Below are 19007 nucleotides of genomic sequence, written 5' to 3'. Positions count from 1 at the left end.
ATTGTCATATTCTAATCAGAATAAATTTCAGATTTATTTAATATTCAGAACTACGGTAATATTTAAGCCAGCTGTTTTTAGTCAAGACTTTCGTATTTTTAATTTAAAATGTTTTTGTTGGTATTGTTGTGTGTTTATAGTTTTTGTTTAAATGTTGTGTTAGTGTATGTAAGGTTGTTTGTCTGAAACGTTGTTCCCCTTCTGCTATTGGACCAGGTCTCTCTTTGGAAAGAGATGTATCCTCAATGAGAAAAACCTGTATAAATAAAGGTCAAATAAAAAAAAATGGTAAAAAATATTTCAGATTTATATTAATATTTCAAATCTACTGGTAATATTTCAGATTGACAGTGATATTCTAGATCTACAGTAAGGGTAGAGGGTAGAAGGTAGGGGCCGATGTTCCATTCAGATCCTGTCATGTGGTATGGTAAGATGAACTGAGAAACTGTAACCAGGACATTGCTAGACTATGCAGTTGAAGCCTTGCTGTTGGCCTGGGTAATCACCAGATCAGTGGTTTGATCAAGAGAAGAGAAGGAAGAGAGCATTTATAAAGTACAGTTGATGAACAGCATGCAATCCTGCACATTTCTATTCATTGCCCAAACCACTTTCCTTAAACAGGCCAATGGATTTTTTCAGTCTCTCCTATTTTGTTTCGTATTCCTCCTCAGAGTCAAAGGCAGCAGCTGAAAGCCCCAAGGCAGCGCTGCACCCGTAAATGTGAGTGTTTATTCCCCTTGGAAGTGAAATAAGGCTGTTTACCTTCCATCTGATGATTCACTCTGTGTCCTCACTGCTCACCACCTAAGGCCAAGCCAAAGTCTCTCTCATCCTTCCTTACCATCAATCTCACACAATAAAGTGAACTCTATTTTTCACCCTCTCTCTCTCTCTTCCTCCTGCTCTCTCTCTCTCTTGTTCCCCGGGCGTCCCTCACCAAACACAAGGTGACAGCCTAATCTGTTTTAAATGGCGTTCTCCTTCTCTTTTATTGGCTTAGAAGCAGGGTTAAATCCAATGGCAGACATCCATTACTCGAGAAGCCTGACCGGCCATTGGGGACAGCATTGAGGCAGGAGAGATGCTCAGATATGACTCTGTGTAAACATTCACACAAAACGTATTTCCCTCTCTTGAGGACCATAAATATCTAAATGCCTGGGAGCACACACACACGTGCAAATGTGTGGCCACACCACACAAACTAAAAGTATCAGGCCTACATAAAACAACCGTATCTGTCGTTAACAAAAAGAGTTGGATGCAAGATGCAGCTTGGAACTCCATGCATCCACAAAAACGTAAACAATCAAATAACATGTATATACATACCAGTCAAAAGTTTTAGAACACCTACTTATTCAAAAAATGTTTTTTTCATTTTTACTATTTTCTACGTTGAAGAATATAGTGAAGACATCAAAACTAGAAATAACACATATGGAATCATGTAGTAACCAAAAAAAGTGTTAAACCAAATCAAAATATATTTTATATTTGAGATTCTTCGAATAGCCACCCTTTGCCTTGATGACAGCTTGCACACTCTGGCATTTTCTCAACCAGCTTCATGAGGTAGTCACCTGGATGCATTTCAATTAACTAGATGTGCCTTGTTTAAAAGTTAGTTTGTGGAATTTCTTTTCTTCTTAATGTGTTTGAGCCAATCAGTTGTGTTGTGACAAGGTAGGGGGCCTATACAGAAGATAACCCAATTTGGTTAAAGACCAAGTCCATATTATGTAAGAACAGCTCAAATAAGCAAAGAGAAACAACAGTCCATCATTACTTTCAGACATGAAGTTCAGTCAAAACAGAAAATGTCAAGAATTTGAATGTTTCTTCAAACATCGTAAAAAAAAACAATCAAGCGCTATGATGAACTGGCTCTCATGAGGACCGCCACAGGGATGGAAGACCCAGAGTTACCTCTGCTGCAGAGGATAAGTTCATTAGAGTTTGCCAGCCTCAGAAATTGCAGCCCAAATAAATGCTTCACAGAGTTCAAGTAACAGACACATCTCAACATCAACTGTTCAGAGGACACTGTGAATCAGGCCTTTATGAATTGAATTGCATTGCTGCAAAGAAACCACTACTAAAGGACACCAATAAGAAGAAGAGACTTGCTTGGGCCAAGAAACACGAGCAATGGACATTAGACCGGTGTAAATTTGTAATTTGGTCTGTAGTCCAAATTGGAGATTTTTGGTTCCAACCGCCGTGTCTTTGTGAGATGCAGTGCGGGTGAACGGATGATCTCCGCATGTGTATTTCCCACCGTAAAGCATGGAGGAGGAGGTGTTATGGTATGAGGGTGCTTTGCGGGTGACACTTTTAGTGATTTATTTAGAATTCAGGACACACTTAACCAGCATGGCTACCACAGCATTCGGCAGCGATACGCCATCTCATCTGGTTTGGGCTTAGTGGGACAATCATTTGTTTTTCAACAGGACAATGACCCAACACACCTCCAGACTGAGTAAGGGCTATTTGACCAAGATGGAGAGTGATGCATCAGATGACCTGGCCTCCACAATCCCATGACCTCAACCAAATTGAGAAGGTTAGGGATGAGTCGGACCACAGAGTGAAGGAAAAGCAGCCAACAAGTGCTCAGCATATGTGGGAACTCCTTCAAGACTGTTGGAAAAGCATTCCAGGTGAAGCTGGTTGAGAGAATGCCAAAAGTGTGCAAAGCTGTCATCAAGGCAAAGGGTGGCTATTTGAAGAATCTCAAATATATTTAGATTTGTTTAACACTTTTTTGGTTACTACATGATTCCATGTGTGTAATTTCATAGTTTTGATGTCTTGACTATTATTCTATAATGTAGAAAATAGTCAAAATAAATAAAAACCCTTGAATGAGTAGGTGTTCTAAAACTTTTGACCGGTAGTGTATGTTGACCTCATCAGCCACCGACAAAGACAACCTAGGTTATAGGTGATCACTTATAAGTTACTTTAACTTAGCACGACAAGCATTTGGGTCACTTCCATGACTCAAACAATACTAGGCTAGCTGAAAGAGATTCTCCAGTACTTTTGTATACTTTTTAGCCAGTAGTTGTAAAACTAGCATTAACGAGCCAAAAGTGGTCCCAGGAGAGAGCGAGAGAGAGAGAGAGAGAGAGAGCAATCACGTGGTGCACATTTGTGATGTAGAACCCATTTGTTCTACATCACAAATGTGCACCACGTGATTGCCCTCTCTCTCTCGCTCTCTCGCTCTCTCGCTCTCTCTCTCTCTCTGCTGTGTGTGCGCATCTTGCTAGGTGTCACTCAAATGGCGAGGGGCTGAAGCTCATTGGTTGATCTCGAATTGTTAGGGGGCCGACCCAAGTGGGGGAAAATGAAGGGGAAATGGCACAGCTTCCAGAAAAACAGTCGCTTTCAAACTAGGGACTTCGCGGCTAACTGAGGTAAGACAGTATTTCTGCATGTGTAAACTACACATTGACACGTCAAGCGCAAAGCAGGAGGTTAAAAAGTTCCGAAGCATGTGTTGAAGAGATTCACAGTCAGAAGCATGTGTTGAAGAGATTCACAGTCAGAAGCATGTGTTGAAGAGATTCACAGTCAGAAGCATTTGAAGAGATTCACAGTCAGAAGCTGGTCTCACAAAGCATTACAAATCACAAACACTAATTCTTCAACACCTCCAGACCAAGTTACAAAGTCAATACAATACACCAACATGGCCTGGGCACTGACCCAAACACACCAAGCTAGACTACAACACTGACAACTATTCTTCAGTTCTGTCACTGCTGGGRCCTGTTCACTTGTCGTCAACACAGTGGGAAATATAGTTAAACAATGGCAGATCACTTACCTCCAGGTGACAGCTATTCCTAGGGTTTGAACTTCTGTTGAGTGGTAGAATGCACTGCGCTTCCATGTCACGGCCAGAGAGCAGCAGGAAGCCGGGCCGGCATCCATATAGGTGTCCATTTTTAACTCCCATGTCAGAGACTCCTGCTGGGTCTTTCTCATTGTTTACAGCGGCTTCCTTTTTAAAACGCCATTAGAGACTGAAAAGGAAATGTCAATCCATCATGGTGTGGCCATGGTAACCTCCAGACCACCCTCCTGATGTTTGGCATCCATCATCATCATCATCATCATCATAGACCTGGATTTGAAATCCGTCTTGAAACACTTTACATTGTTTCCATCTCACTCTGATTGAACACAACACACATACATTGAAAACCACAGCTTTCTCCACATGCTTCCTAGGCCCACGCTTCCTGTTTAAGGAAAGGTCAAAGGTAATTATTGAATGCGGGGTCTTGTAAATGGCAGCGGTTTCTCATTGGGTTGTATTCAGAGTATAAAGACGACACCACAACGACTGATTGATGGAGTGGATCTAAGTATTTACTTTTGGCCTCCTTCATAGAAAGGTCAAAGGTTATTACCACATAGAGTTTTATAAAGCGATAGAGCAAAGTCTATGGTACAAGCTTACAAGATATTACAATATTAATAAATKATGTAACATTTGCAATTCCCATAACAAAAAGGCAGGATATTTGCAGTTCTAATGAATACAATAACCCTCGGTGTCTGACCAGTGAAAATACAAATACACTGGTTCTACCAAGGAAAAAATAAATAGTCAAAACTTAGCATGTTGTTAACTTTAAGCTATGCTCATACTGTGTTATTTCCTTTGGTAAAACCAGTGTATTTATGGGCCCTGGCTAATGCTAAAACACTGTTTGCTGGGCTAGCAGTTCAAGCATGGAAATGGCTGTGAACATTCTGTTGAGTTAAGCTGGGCATGCTTATCAAGGGGTGCGCAGCACCCCTACTTCCAGGGCTATGAAGCTGGGCACAAATATTCAATTCTAAAGAACATAAGTGTGACTAAATGCATGAACAAAGTCGACAAGGGAAATACTACTACTTTGTAAAAAGCTATGGAGCGATATTTATACATTTTAGTGACAGAATAAATAAAGCAGACAAGTGCCTACCTTCTCGCAGGTGAGGTAAACTGAAAAGAGTGCAAAACAAATGGGTTTGTCTAGAAGGGATACAGCCTTTATCAAAATTGACTTTTCGTAGCAGGTTAGGAGAACTTATGTAGCAGGTTAGAAGAATTAGGTTAAGGTTAGGAAAGGGTAGGGTTAGCTAAAATGCAAAAATATCCAGGTACAATATTCATGTCAATTACACACTTAGTTTATACCACATGTAGCCATAGGCTGCCACTCTAAAGTAAGAAATGCATACAGATAAATTATTATATTGATCACACAGGATTTTTGTAATAATACAATTGGTAAGTAAAGAAAAAAGAAAAGAAAAAAGAGGTGGGCCTACACCAAAACTCCCATCCCATCCCCCCAACTCCCCATTCCATTCCCCCAACTCCCCATCCCATTCCCCCCAAACTCCCCATCCCATTCCCCCAACTCCCCATCCCATTCCCCCTAGCCCAACTGTCCCCAAACTCCCCATCCATCCCCCAAACTCCCCATCCATTCCCCTAGGCCAACATGTTCCCCCAACTCCCCAATCCATTTCCCCAACTCCTTCCCTTCCCCCCAACTCCCATCCCATTCCCCCAGCCCAACATGTCCCCCAACTTCCCCATCCCATTCCCCCAAACTCCTGATCCCATTCCCTAGCCCAACATGTCCCCCAACTCCCCATCCTATTCCCCCAACTCCCCATCCCATTCTCCCCAACTCCCCATCCCATTCCCCAGCCCAACATGTCCCCCAACTCCCCATCCCATTCCCTACAACTCCCGATCCCATTCCCCCTAGCCCCAACAGTCCCCAGCTCCCCAATCCATTCTCCCCAACTCCCATCCCATCTCCCCAGGCCCAACATGTCCCCAACTCCCCATCCCATTCCCTACAACTCCGATCCCATTCCCCCTAGCCCAACATGTCCCCCAACTCCCCAATCCATTCTCCCCAACTCCCCATCCATTCCCCCCAGCCCAACATGTCCCCCAACTCCCCATCCCATTCCCCCAGCCCAACATGTCCCCAACTCCCCATCCCATTCCCCCAACTCCCCATCCCATTCCCCCAACTCCCCATCCCATTCCCCCCAGCCCAACATGTTCCCCAACTCCCCATTCCATTCCATTCTCCCCAACTCCCCATCCCATTCCCCCCAGCCCAACATGTTCCCCAACTCCCCATCCCATTCCCTACCTCCCGATCCCATTCCCCCTAGCCAACATGTCCCCAATCCCATTCATTCCATCCCCCAACTCCCCATCCCATTCCCCCCAACTCCCCATCCCATTCCCCTCAACTCCCGCATCCCATTCCCCCAGCCCAACATGTTCCCAACTCCCCATCCCATTCTCCCAACTCCCCATCCCATTCCCCCAGCCCAACATGTTCCCCAACTCCCCATCCCAATCTCCCCAACTTCCATCCATCTCTCCAGCCCAACATGTCTCTGTCCAAGTCCGTGTGACACAATTGTTCATTAACTGGTGTGGTGTCATGACTGTGTTCATATCCTGGACCAATAGGCAAATATACTAATAACAGTCAGTACTAATAGTAAATAATGTTCATTTACCCTCTTGAGGAGGTGTCCTCGTCATTGACTTATGCTGAGGACAGCATCATAGCCATAGGGCTAGGCTGGTGTGATTGTACAGGAATAGCATACCTGAGTATTGAGCCAATCTAATATGTGGTTCCATCTTCGACTCGTCAAAAATCTACTTTTGACGTCAATTTGACAAAAGCTGTATCCCATCTAGACATGACCTGAAAAACGTAAGGTTAAACCAGGAAATGGACCGAACCATTATGATATTTTTTATCTTCATATTCTCTTTATAGCAGTGCTAGATTAGACATACAGATCATACGGATTTGAATTGATTTGAGAAATTACACATACCATTGTTATGGTAAAATAAAAAGCAGTACAAATTAATAGAAAATGTGTTAACCCCTAATGTGATCTCATTACCCAGTCCACTCTATCACTCGCTGCTGCGTCAAAATAAAAGTTGCAGAACTCTGGTATTTCAAAATAAAAGCACTCTTGTTCCTAGACTGGGGAAACAGCATCCCCCTTTAACACTAACATTATGGAATACATCTCTGTTCAGGATATTAGTTCATGCATTTGTATGTGTCTCTACATCTTAATTCAATTTCATGGCCAAGATGTGTAAACCTCACATAGCCTTCATTCTCAGGCTAAGTGATATTTTAATGAAATGGGAGCTAACACAATGTGAACTCTATCTAAGATACGAGGTCACATGCTAACCACAGATCGGTCAGATTACCCCACCTCGGAGCCTAAACTCAACTATAATACCAATCAAATATATCTGACCTCAGATCAGTGGTTACAGGCAGTTTCCGCCCACCCAACCAGCACATCTGGCATTCTCCTGTGTTTTTTGGTTCTGTGACGCTGACAACACATGGCCGTATGCTGACAGCATATTATGTTGGATTTATGCTGGCACTATGGCCCCATGCACTCTGCCTGCCGGTGCTTTGGTTATCCCCCTTTGATCCCTGGAGGAATCTGTCCGACACATTTACTGCTGCAGCTAATATAATGCATTCATTCCCACAAGTAGCCCAGAGGGGTATATTACATAGCAGGTCAAGGAGCTAGACAGCTAACTTGGCAAAATATATTTAAATAACTTTTTTTTTTTTTAAAGATAAGCTTGAAATGAGCATGATTTAGTTTATCCAGCAACAAAAACACATATCAAGTTTAGCATTCTTAATGAACCAGAACATGTGTGGTTATTTCTGGTTGTTGATCAAGTAGTAACAGCAGTCTAGAAAGGTTATTCCAGACTAGTCCAGACCTCAGGTAACATGAGTCTAGAATAGGTCTAGTCCAGACTAGTCCAGACCCCAGGTAACAGGCAGTCTAGAATAGGTCTAGTCCAGACTAGTCCAGACCTCAGGTAACAGGCAGTCTAGAATAGTCTGTCCAGACTAGTCCAGACCCCAGGTAACAGGCAGTCTAGAATAGGTCTAGTCCAGACTAGTCCGACCCCAGGTAACAGCAGTCTAGAATAGGTCTAGTCCAGACTAGTCAGACCTCAGGTAACAGGCAGTCTAGAATAGGTCTAGTCCAGACTAGTCCAGACCTCAGGTAACAGGCAGTCTAGAATAGGTCTAGTCCAGACTAGTCTAGACCCAGGTGACAGGCAGTCTAGAATAGGTCTAGTCAGACTAGTCCAGACCCCAGGTAACAGGCAGTCTAGAATAGGTCTAGTCCAGACTAGTAGACCTCAGGTAACAGGCAGTCTAGAAAAGGTATATCCAGCTAGTCCAGACCTCAGGTAACAGGCAGTCTAGAATAGGTCTAGTCCAGACTAGTCAGACCTCAGGTAACAGGCAGTCTAGAATAGGTCTATTCGATGTCCAGACCTCAGGTAACAGGCAGTCTAGAATAGGTCTAGTCCAGACTAGTCCGACCAGGTAACAGCAGTCTAGATAGGTCTAGTCCAGACTAGTCCAGACCTCAGGTAACAGCTGTCTAGAATAGGTCTAGTCCAGACTAGTCAGATCTAGGTAACAGGCAGTCTAAATAGGTCTAGTCCAGACCTCAGGAACAGACAGTCTAGAATAGGTCTAGTCCGGACCACAGCTAACAGCTATGAATACGTCTGTCCAGATTCAGTCCAGACCAAATCCTTGCCTAGACCCAGTCCAGATCTAGTCTAGACAAAGTAGACCAAGTCCAAACTAAGACAGTCCAAATTCTGTCCAGACCAAGTCTAGACCATAGAATCTCTTCTAGATCTCTGGTCCAGACCTAGTCCAGGCCATGTTTAGACAGACAATCCAGATCAAGTCTAGACCAAGTCTGAGACCTAGTCCAAATCCATTCCAAGTCTTATCTGGACCCAATCCACACAGAAAGGTCAGATCTGGTCCAGGCCCAGTCTAAACCCAGTACAGACCCAGACCACTGTCAGTCTCATGACTCACAGGCAGGTGAGGAGGAGTTGCATTTACACACATGCATCAGTTTACACAGGGCCTACGGCACTTCCTTGTACTGTACATCACGTATTTATTCATAGCTAAGCCTTCCAGCGTTTTCACACATATTGAGGCAGGTGTAGGCCTACTGCTCGGACAATGGTTGTGTTGTAAAGTGCCATGATATATTATATGTGTTGAGGACAAAACCCTTTTCTGACATTAGATATCCATGCCACAATGATATCATCATACACTGAGTTCCACATGGCATAGGAATCAATATGGGTCATTTGTAAAAATGACTCCTATTCAAGCAGCACATTATCAATGTACAAAGATATCCAGACCAGAAGTGTGTGTGTGTGTGTGTATGTGTGCGTGCGTGGCGTGCGTGCGTGTGTGTGTGTGTGTGCATACGCCTGCGTGTGAGTGTATGTGTGTGTACAATATGGTATGTAGAGATGGAGAGAGTGTGTGGAGACCACAGCATGTGTTGGTAGCTGACTGCTGGATATGTCCCTCTGCATCGTCCATACCCTGGCTGTCAGTGGGTGAGATATGGGAGAAAAGAAACGTCCACCCCCTGGCTGTCAGAGGGTGAGATATGGGAGAGGGTGTATGTGGATGATGTGGATGATGTGCAGAGTCCACTATGGGAGGAGTGTATCTCCAGCTGCTTCCAATTCACCCCATGTGTCGGCCCCAGCAATGTGTGTGTGTGTGTGTGTGGTGTGTGTGTTGTGTGGGTGGTGTGTGTGTGTGTGTGTGTGTGTGTGTGTGTGTGTGTGTGTGTGTGTGTGTGTGTGTGTGTGTACAGTATGTGTGTACAGTATGTGTGTGCCCACATGAAAATATACTATAGTATACTACGGCTAAATACTATAGTATTTACAGTAGTTTTGCGGACTTTACTGTACGATTCACTTCACTGTTCCTGCAGACTTTACTATAGTTTTTACTGTAGTGTTTTTGTGGATATTCCTGTAGTATTTACTGTAGTGTTTTTGAGGTCTGTAGAATACTGTATTTATACTGTATTTACTAAAATTATATGGTAAATAATGCATTATTCTATAGTAAACTGTAGTATTCTGTATTATTCTATAGTAAATACTGTATAGTACAACTGAATGTTTTTTCATGTGGGTGTGTTTGTAAGCTCTATCAGTGTGTGTGTGTGTGTGTTTATGTGTGTACAGTAGGTGTGTATGCATGCATGTACACCCTCTCTCCAGGGTGTGTGAGACATGCTGAGGAAATAGGAGCCATCCTCTGCTTGCTGATGGAGATGGAAGTACTGACAGACTGACAGATTCCCCCAGCCCCATGTCTTGGACTGTGTCCCAACACTCTAAACGGGCTTCCCCTCCTCATCTCCTTCCCTAACCGACTGATGTCTTGGACTATGTCCCAACACTAAACTGGCTTCCTCTCCTTGCGTCCTTCCCTTACTGAGATATTAAAGCATTGGATCACACTGCGTCACAATGCACTSACTTAACATGTCATGTCAGATCAGTGGTTGTRAAAGAAACCAAATGAGGCAAGGGAGCTATTAAAGAATATTGGAACACATCCCCAGTCATATGGTAATACCATTAACCTACAGATGAATCCTGCTATGGCCACAGCACTCTTGTATGTGTACATGATGGTGTATTGAGTTGAGGGAATTTAGTTGGCCTAAGTGCAAATGCAGTCAGCAAGCATAGTGAAGCATCAATACTGTAAGATACACCAGAGAGAGATCTACCTCCTCATGCTTTTGCACACATTGTATACTAGATTTCTTTTTTTCTATCCATGGTTATTGACTGTTTATTGTTTACTCCTAGTGTGAACTCTGTGTTGTTTGTCTGTTCACACTGCTATGCTTTTCTTGGCCAGGTCGCAGTTGCAAATGAGAATTGTTCTAACTAGCCTCCCTGGTTAAATAAAGGTGAAATAAAAAATAATAAAAAAACAGGGTCTAGATAGGTCTAGTCCAGACTAGTCCAGACCTCAGGTAAACATGCAGTTCTAGAATAGGTCTAGTCCAGACAGTCCAGACCTCAGGTAACAGGCAGTCTAGAATAGGTCTAGTCCAGACTAGTCCAGACCTCAGGTAACAGGCAGTCTAGAATAGGTCTAGGTCAGCTAGTCCAGGACCTCAGGTAACATGCAGTCTAGAATAGGTCTAATCCAGACCTCAGGTACAGGCCAGTTCTAGAAATAGGTCTAGTCCAGACTAGTCCAGACCCCAGGTACATGCAGTCTAGAATATGGTCTAGTCCAGACCACAGGTAACATGCAGTCCTAGAATAGGTCTGTCCAGGCTAGTCCAGACCTCAGGTAACATGCAGTCTTAGAATAGGTATAGTCCAGACTTAGTCCAGACCTCAGGTAAAGGCAGTCTAGAATAGTCAGTCCCAAGAAATCAGGTACAGAAGTCTAGAATAGGTCTAGTCCAGACCTCAGGTAACATGCAGTCTAGAATAGGTCTGGTCCAGACTAGTCAGACCTCAGGTAACAGGCAGTCTAGAATAGTCTAGTCCAGACTAGTCCAGACCTCAGGTAACAGGCAGTCTAGAATAGGTCTAGTCCAGACTAGTCCAGACCCCAGGTAACATGCAGTCTAGAATAGGTCTAGTCCAGACTAGTCCAGACCTCAGGTAACATGCAGTCCTAGAATCGGTCTAGTCCAGACTAGTCCAGACCTCAGGAAACAGGCAGTCTAGAATAGGTCTAGTCCAGACTAGTCCAGACCTCAGGTAACAGCAGTCCTAGAATAGGTCTAGTCCAGACTAGTCCAGACCTCAGGTAACAGAGTCTAGAATAGGTCTGTCCAGACTATTCCAGACCTCAGGTAACATGCAGTCTAGATTAGGTCTAGTCCAGACTAGTCCAGACCTCAGGTAACAGGCAGTCTAGAATAGGTCTAGTCCAGACTAGTCCAGACCTCAGGTAACAGGCAGTCTAGAAAGGTCTAGTCCAGACATCAGGTAACAGGCTGTCTAGAATAGTCTAGTCCAGACTAGTCCAGACCCCAGGTAACATGCAGTCTAGAATAGGTCTAGTCCAGACTAGTCCAGACCCCAGGTAACAGGCAGTCTAGAATAGGTCTAGTCCAGACTAGTCCAGACCCCAGGACCCAGGCAGTCTAGAATAGGTCTAGTCCAGACTAGTCCAGACCCCAGGTAACATGCAGTCTAGAATAGGTCTAGTCCAGACTAGTCCAGACCTCAGCTACAGGCAGTCTAGAATAGGTCTAGTCCAGACCTCAGGTAACAACCTCCAAACGAGCTTCAATGCCATACAACATCCTTCCGTGGCCTCCAACTGCTCTTAACGCTAGTAAACCAAATGCATGCTTTTCCAACCGTTCGCTCCTGCACCCGCACGCCGACTAGCATCACCACCCTGGACGGTTCCGACCTAGAATATGTGGACTTATTAAGTACCTAGGTGTGTGGCTAGACTGCAAACTCTCCTTCCAGACTCATATCAAACTTCTCCAATCCAAAATCAAATCTAGAGTCGGCTTTCTATTTCGCAACAAAGCCTCCTTCACTCACGCCGCCAAACTTACCTAGTAAAACTGACTATCCTACCGATCCTCGACTTCGGCGATGTCATCTACAAAATAGCTTCCAATACTCTACTAGCAACTGGATGCAGTTTTCACAGTGCCGTTTTGTTACTAAAGCACCTTATACGACCACCACTGCGACCTGTATGCCCTAGTCGGCTGGCCCTCGCTACATGTTCGTCGTCAGACCCACTGGCTCCAGTTCATCTACAAGGCTATGCTAGGTAAAGTGCCGCCTTATCTCAGTTCACTGGTCACGATGGCTACACCCACCCGTAGCATGCGCTCCAGCAGGTGTATCTCACTGATCATCCCTAAAGCCAAAACCTCATTTGGCCGCCTTTCCTTCCAGTTCTTCTGCTGCCTGCGACTGGAACGAATTGCAAAAATCTCTGAAGTTGGAGACTTTTATCTCCCTCAACAACTTTAAACATCTGCTATCTGAGCAGCTAACCGATCGCTGCAGCTGTACATAGTCCATCGGTATATAGCCCACCCAATTTACCTACCTCACCCCCTACTGTTTTATTTATTTATTTTCTGCTCTTTTGCACACCAGTATCTCTACTTGCACATGATCATCTGATGATTTATCACTCCAGTGTTAATCTGCTAAATTGTAATTATTCTATTTATTGCCTACCTCCTCATGCCTTTTGCACACATTGTATATAGATTCTCTTTTTTTTCTACCATGTTATTGACTTGTTTATTGTTTACTCCATGTGTAACTCTGTGTTGTTGTCTGTTCACACTGCTATGCTTTATCTTGGCCAGGTCGCAGTTGCAAATGGAACTTGTTCTCAACTAGCCTACCTGGTTAAATAAAGGTGAAATAAAAAAAATAAAAAAAAACGGGTCTAGAATAGGTTCTAGTCCAGACTAGTCCAGACCTCAGGTAACATGCAGTCTAGAATAGGTCTAGTCCAGACTAGTCCAGACCTCAGGTAACAGGCAGTCTAGAATAGGTCTAGTCCAGACTAGTCCAGACCTCAGGTAACAGGCAGTCTAGAATAGGTCTAGTCCAGACTAGTCCAGACCTCAGGTACATGCAGTCTAAATAGGTCTAATCCAGACCTCAGGTAACAGGCAGTCTAGAATAGGTCTAGTCCAGACTAGTCCAGACCCCAGGTAACATGCAGTCTAGAATAGGTCTAGTCCAGACCACAGGTAACAGGCAGTCTAGAATAGGTCTAGTCCAGACTAGTCCAGACCCCAGGTAAAGCAGTCTAGAATAGGTCTAGTCCAGACCTCAGGTAACAGGCAGTCTAGAATAGGTCTAGTCCAGACTAGTCCATACCCCAGGTAACATGCAGTCTAGAATAGGTCTAGTCCAGACTAGTCCAGACCTAGGTAACATGCAGTCTAGAATAGGTCTAGTCCAGACTACTAGACCTCAGGTAACAGGCAGTCTAGATAGGTCTAGTCCAGACCCCAGGTAACACGCAGTCTAGAATAGGTCTAGTCCAGACTAGTCCAGACCCAGGACCCAGGCAGTCTAGAATAGTCTAGTCAAGACTAGTCCAGACCTCAGGTAACAGGCAGTCTAGAATAGGTCTAGTCCAGACTAGTCCAGACCCAGGTAACAGGCAGTCTAGAATAGGTCTAGTCCAGACTAGTTCAGACCCCAGGTAACAGGCAGTCTAGAATAGGTCTAGTCCACACTAGTCCAGACCTCAGGTAACAGGCAGTCTAGAATAGGTCTAGTCAGACTAGTCCAGACCTCAGGTAACATGCAGTCTAGAATAGGTCTAGTCCAGATTAGTTCAGACCCCAGGTAACAGGCAGTCTAGAATAGGTCTAGTCCAGACTCAGGTAACAGGCAGTCTAGAATAGGTCTAGTCAGACCTCAGGTAACAGGCAGTCTATAATAGGTCTAGTCCAGACCTCAGGTAACAGGCAGTCTATAATAGGTCTAGTCCAGACCTAGTCAAGGCAGTCTAGAATAGGTCTAGTCCAGACCTCAGGTACAGGCAGTCTAGAATAGGTCTAGTCCAGACCTCAGGTAACAGGCAGTCTATAATAGGTCTAGTCCAGACCACAGGTAACAGCAGTCTATAATAGGTCTAGTCCAGACTCAGACCAGACAGTCTAGATAGGTCTAGTCCAAGACCTCAGGTAACAGGCAGTCTAGAATAGGTCTAGTCCAGACCTGAGGTAGCAGGCAGTCTATAATAGGTCTAGTCCAGACCTCAGGACCCAGACAGTCTAGAATAGGTCTAGTCCGGACCACAGCTAACAGCTATAATACGTCTCGTCCAGATTCAGTCCAGACCAAATCCTTGCTAGACCCAGTCCAGATCTAGTCTAGACAAAGTAGACCAAGTCCAAACTAAGACAGTCCAATTCTGTCCAGACCAAGTCTAGACCATAGAATCTCTTTCTAGATCTCTGGTCCAGACCTAGTCCAGGCCATGTTTAGACAGACAATCCAGATCAAGTCTAGACCAAGTCTGAACCTAGTCCAAATCCATTCCAAGTCTTATCTGGACCCAATCCACACAGAAAGGTCAGATCTGGTCCAGGCCCAGTCTAAACCCAGTACAGACCCAGACCACTGTCAGTCTCATGACTCCACAGGCAGGTGAGGAGGAGTTGCATTACACACATGCATCAGTTTACACAGGGCCTACGGCACTTCCTTGTACTGTACATCAACCGTATTTATTATAGCTAAGCCTCCCAGCGTTTTCACACATATTGAGTGCAGGTGTAGGCCTACTGCTCGGACAATGGTTGTGTTGTAAAGTGCCATGATATATTATATGTGTTGAGGACAAAACCCTTTTCTCACATCAGATATCAATGCCACAATGATATCATCATAAACTGAGTTCCACATGGTATAGGAATCAATATGGGTCATTTGTAAAAATTACTCCTATTCAAGCAGCACATTATCAATGTAAAAAGATATCCAGACCAGAAGTGTGTGTGTGTGTGTGTGTGTGTGTGTGTGTGTGTGTGTGTGTGTGGTGTGTGTGTGTGTGTGTGTGTGTGTGTGTGTGTGTGTGTGTGTGTGTGTGTGTGTGTGTGTGTGTGTGTGTGTGTGTGTGTGTGTGTGTGTGTGTGTGTGTGTGTGCATACGCCTGCGTGTGAGTGTATGTGTCTGTACAATATGGTATGTAGAGATGGAGAGAGTGTGTGGAGACACAGCATGTGTTAGTAGCTGACTGCTGGATATGTCCCTCTGCATCGTCCATACCCTGGCTGTCAGTGGGTGAGATATGGGAGAGAAAGAAACGTCCACCCCCTGGCTGTCAGAGGGTGAGATATGGGAGAGGGTGTATGTGGATGATGTGGATGATGTGCAGAGTCCACTATGGGAGGGGTGTATCTCCAGCTGCTTCCAATTCACCCCATGTGTCGGCCCAGCAATGTGTGTGTAAAGCACGCTGTGTGTGTGTGTGTGTGTGTGTGTGTGTGTGTGTGTGTGTGTGTGTGTGGTGTGTGTGTGTGTGTGTGTGTTGTGTGTGTGTGTGTGTGTGTGTGTTGGTGTGTGTGTGTGTGTGTGTACAGTATGTGTGTACAGTATGTGTGTGCCCACATGAAAATATACTATAGTATACTACGGCTAAATACTATAGTATTTACAGTAGTTTTGCGGACTTTACTGTACGATTCACTTCACTGTTCCTGCAGACTTACTATAGTTTTTACTGTAGTGTTTTTGTGGATATTCCTGTAGTATTTACTGTATGTTTTTTGAGGTCTGTAGAATACTGTATTTATACTGTATTTACTAAAATTATATGGTAAATAATGCATTATTCTATAGTAAACTGTAGTATTCTGTATTATTCTATAGTAAATACTGTATAGTACAACTGAATGTTTTTTCATGTGGGTGTGTTTGTAAGCTCTATCAGTGTGTGTGTGTGTGTGTTTATGTGTGTACAGTAGGTGTGTATGCATGCATGTACACCCTCTCTCCAGGGTGTGTGAGACTGCTGAGGAAATGGAGCCATCCTCTGCTTGCTGATGGAGATGGAAGTACTGACAGACTGACAGATTCCCCCAGCCCCTGTCTTGGACTGTGTCCCAACACTCTAAACGGGCTTCCCCTCCTCATCTCCTTCCCTAACCGACTGATGTCTTGGACTATGTCCCAACACTAAACTGGCTTCCTCTCCTTGCGTCCTTCCCTTACTGAGATATTAAAGCATTGGATCACACTGCGTCACAATGCACTCACTTAACATGTCATGTCAGATCAGTGGTTGTAAAAGAAACCAAATGAGGCAGGGAGCTATTAAAGATATTGGAACCCATCCCCAGTCATATGGTAATACCATTAACCTACAGATGAATCCTGCTTGGCCACAGCACTCTTGTATGTGTACATGATGGTGTATTGAGTTGAGGGAATTTAGTTGGCCTAAGTGCAAATGCAGTCAGCAAGCATAGTGAAGCATCAATACTGTAAGATTGATGGAGAATAGTAGCCTGTATTACCAGACTGATTACTCTGAGCTATGGTTGTACGAGGTTAGGAGAATAGTAGCCTTGTATTACCAGACTGATTACCTCTGAGCTATGGTTGTACGAGGTTAGGAGAAGAGGTGAATAGAACAAAGAAACAATGTTTTATTTCAATGATCATGGCTTTTAAGTTTGGATTTGAAGGATGTACTTTTTGTCCTGTGAAAAATAACCTATTCACAGGTTAACGGAAGTGGTAATAAACATGAACATTTTCTAACTAACTGATAAATCCATACAGGAAGTGAGGAAGACAAAACATCCTGGGATGATTACCTTCCAATGCTTGTTAGGGGCACAACTTTGTCTCCACCTAGTGACAACATATCACCATAACATACACTATATCCACCACAACTAGAGCATTCAACCCAACCACAATCTTCCACAACATTAATAAATAATCATTAAATAGTCATATATTCAGTAATATAGTATTATATTTATTGAGTAAAGTTTAGAAACCCTTTATGTAATCATATTGTATAGAACAAGTCATACAGTGCATCCCAATACATTGTCACATCAGCTTTTACAAACATTTACATGTTAGTCATTTAGCAGACGCTCTTATCCAGAGAGACTTACAGGAGCTATTGGGGTTAAGTGCCTTGCTCAAGGGCACATTGACAGATTTGTTTACCTTGCAGCTCTTAAAAGATAGACTACATGTCGCTGAAGATGAATGTGTCCATCCATATGCACTTCTTTCAAACACGGTCTGTGACGTATAACCTTCTTCATATCTCAAAGTATGAATATCAACATTTTATGATGTCTTAAAGTAGCAATAGTCATATACTTTAACAAAACATTCAAGACATTGATGCAAAGAGAACAGCTGAGAATAATAATACCAAACCATTGAATGAGTGAAACACAAAATAAGTTTATCCGGTTAAAGACTACCATCAACATAATTCAAAAGCTATTATGACATTTTTGTTAAACAGACAAAGGCATACTTTAATTACTACAGTCTACAGTATAGAAAGAGCCCAGATCTATCGAATATGTTTTTATATATTTTATATTAAACATACTATAATGTTATATCATATTTTGACCCATTTCGATTAGAAAATAACGTGACAAACAGAGCTTTCTGTTGGTCACTGGGAGGAATAGAAAAAATACCATCTGTATACGTGTCTTCATCTCTTGGAATAACAGCAAACATCCATAGAACTTTGACAAAGGATTGTTGTCATTGTATCAACTGGAATTTGTCAGCTGAATTACCAGTACTCCTAAAAAACAAAGACCAATGTCCTATCTTGGTAATGGGCAATCAATACTATTTGAATGTGTCCTTGACAATAGTCAAGCCAATGAATGCTCTCTTTGAAAGTGTCCTCGTGGAAATGTGTCAGACATTTTCTAAGTCGTAGTAAACAATAAAATGTAAATATATCTCCTGCCTTCAGAGGAATGTAGTTAGTCTTTAAAAGCAGTAGTCGATGCAAGGCTGCCTGGCTGCTCCACAACCAATCAGACAGAAATAGGGTTGTGAAATTTCAGCAACGTTCAATAAATTCCCTGGTTTTCCTGAAATCTCGGTTGGAGGAATCCTGGAATCAGGAAGGAATAAGCAGGAAATCCGAAATCCCCCAAACAGGATTTCTGGAAAACCAGGGAATTTATTGAAAGTTCTCCAAATTGTGCAACCTTACACAGAATACTACAGGAGCGCTGCACAGGAGTATATACCAATATCTACCACTGGATGGGGATACTAACCCACACCAGAGGAGAGGACAGACTCATGACAGTTCAAACTCTCCCGTTCAACTAGACGTCAACCATAACCCCTGAATCCTAATCTTAACCAGTAGCGTGACAGAGAAAGATCTGACCCTGTATCAGTGGTCAATGACAACATGTTTTCCCAGCATAATAAAAGTGGTCGTAAACCAAGTCAATTGGTCCTGGGATTGAAAGAGATGAGTGTTAGGTTTTATATGGTACTGGAGAGAAGGACT

Source organism: Salvelinus sp. IW2-2015, unplaced genomic scaffold (genome assembly GCF_002910315.2).
Source record: "Salvelinus sp. IW2-2015 unplaced genomic scaffold, ASM291031v2 Un_scaffold2594, whole genome shotgun sequence".
NCBI lineage: Eukaryota > Metazoa > Chordata > Actinopteri > Salmoniformes > Salmonidae > Salvelinus > Salvelinus sp. IW2-2015.
The sequence above is the reverse complement of the archived record's forward strand: the minus strand, read 5'-3'. Positions refer to the sequence as shown.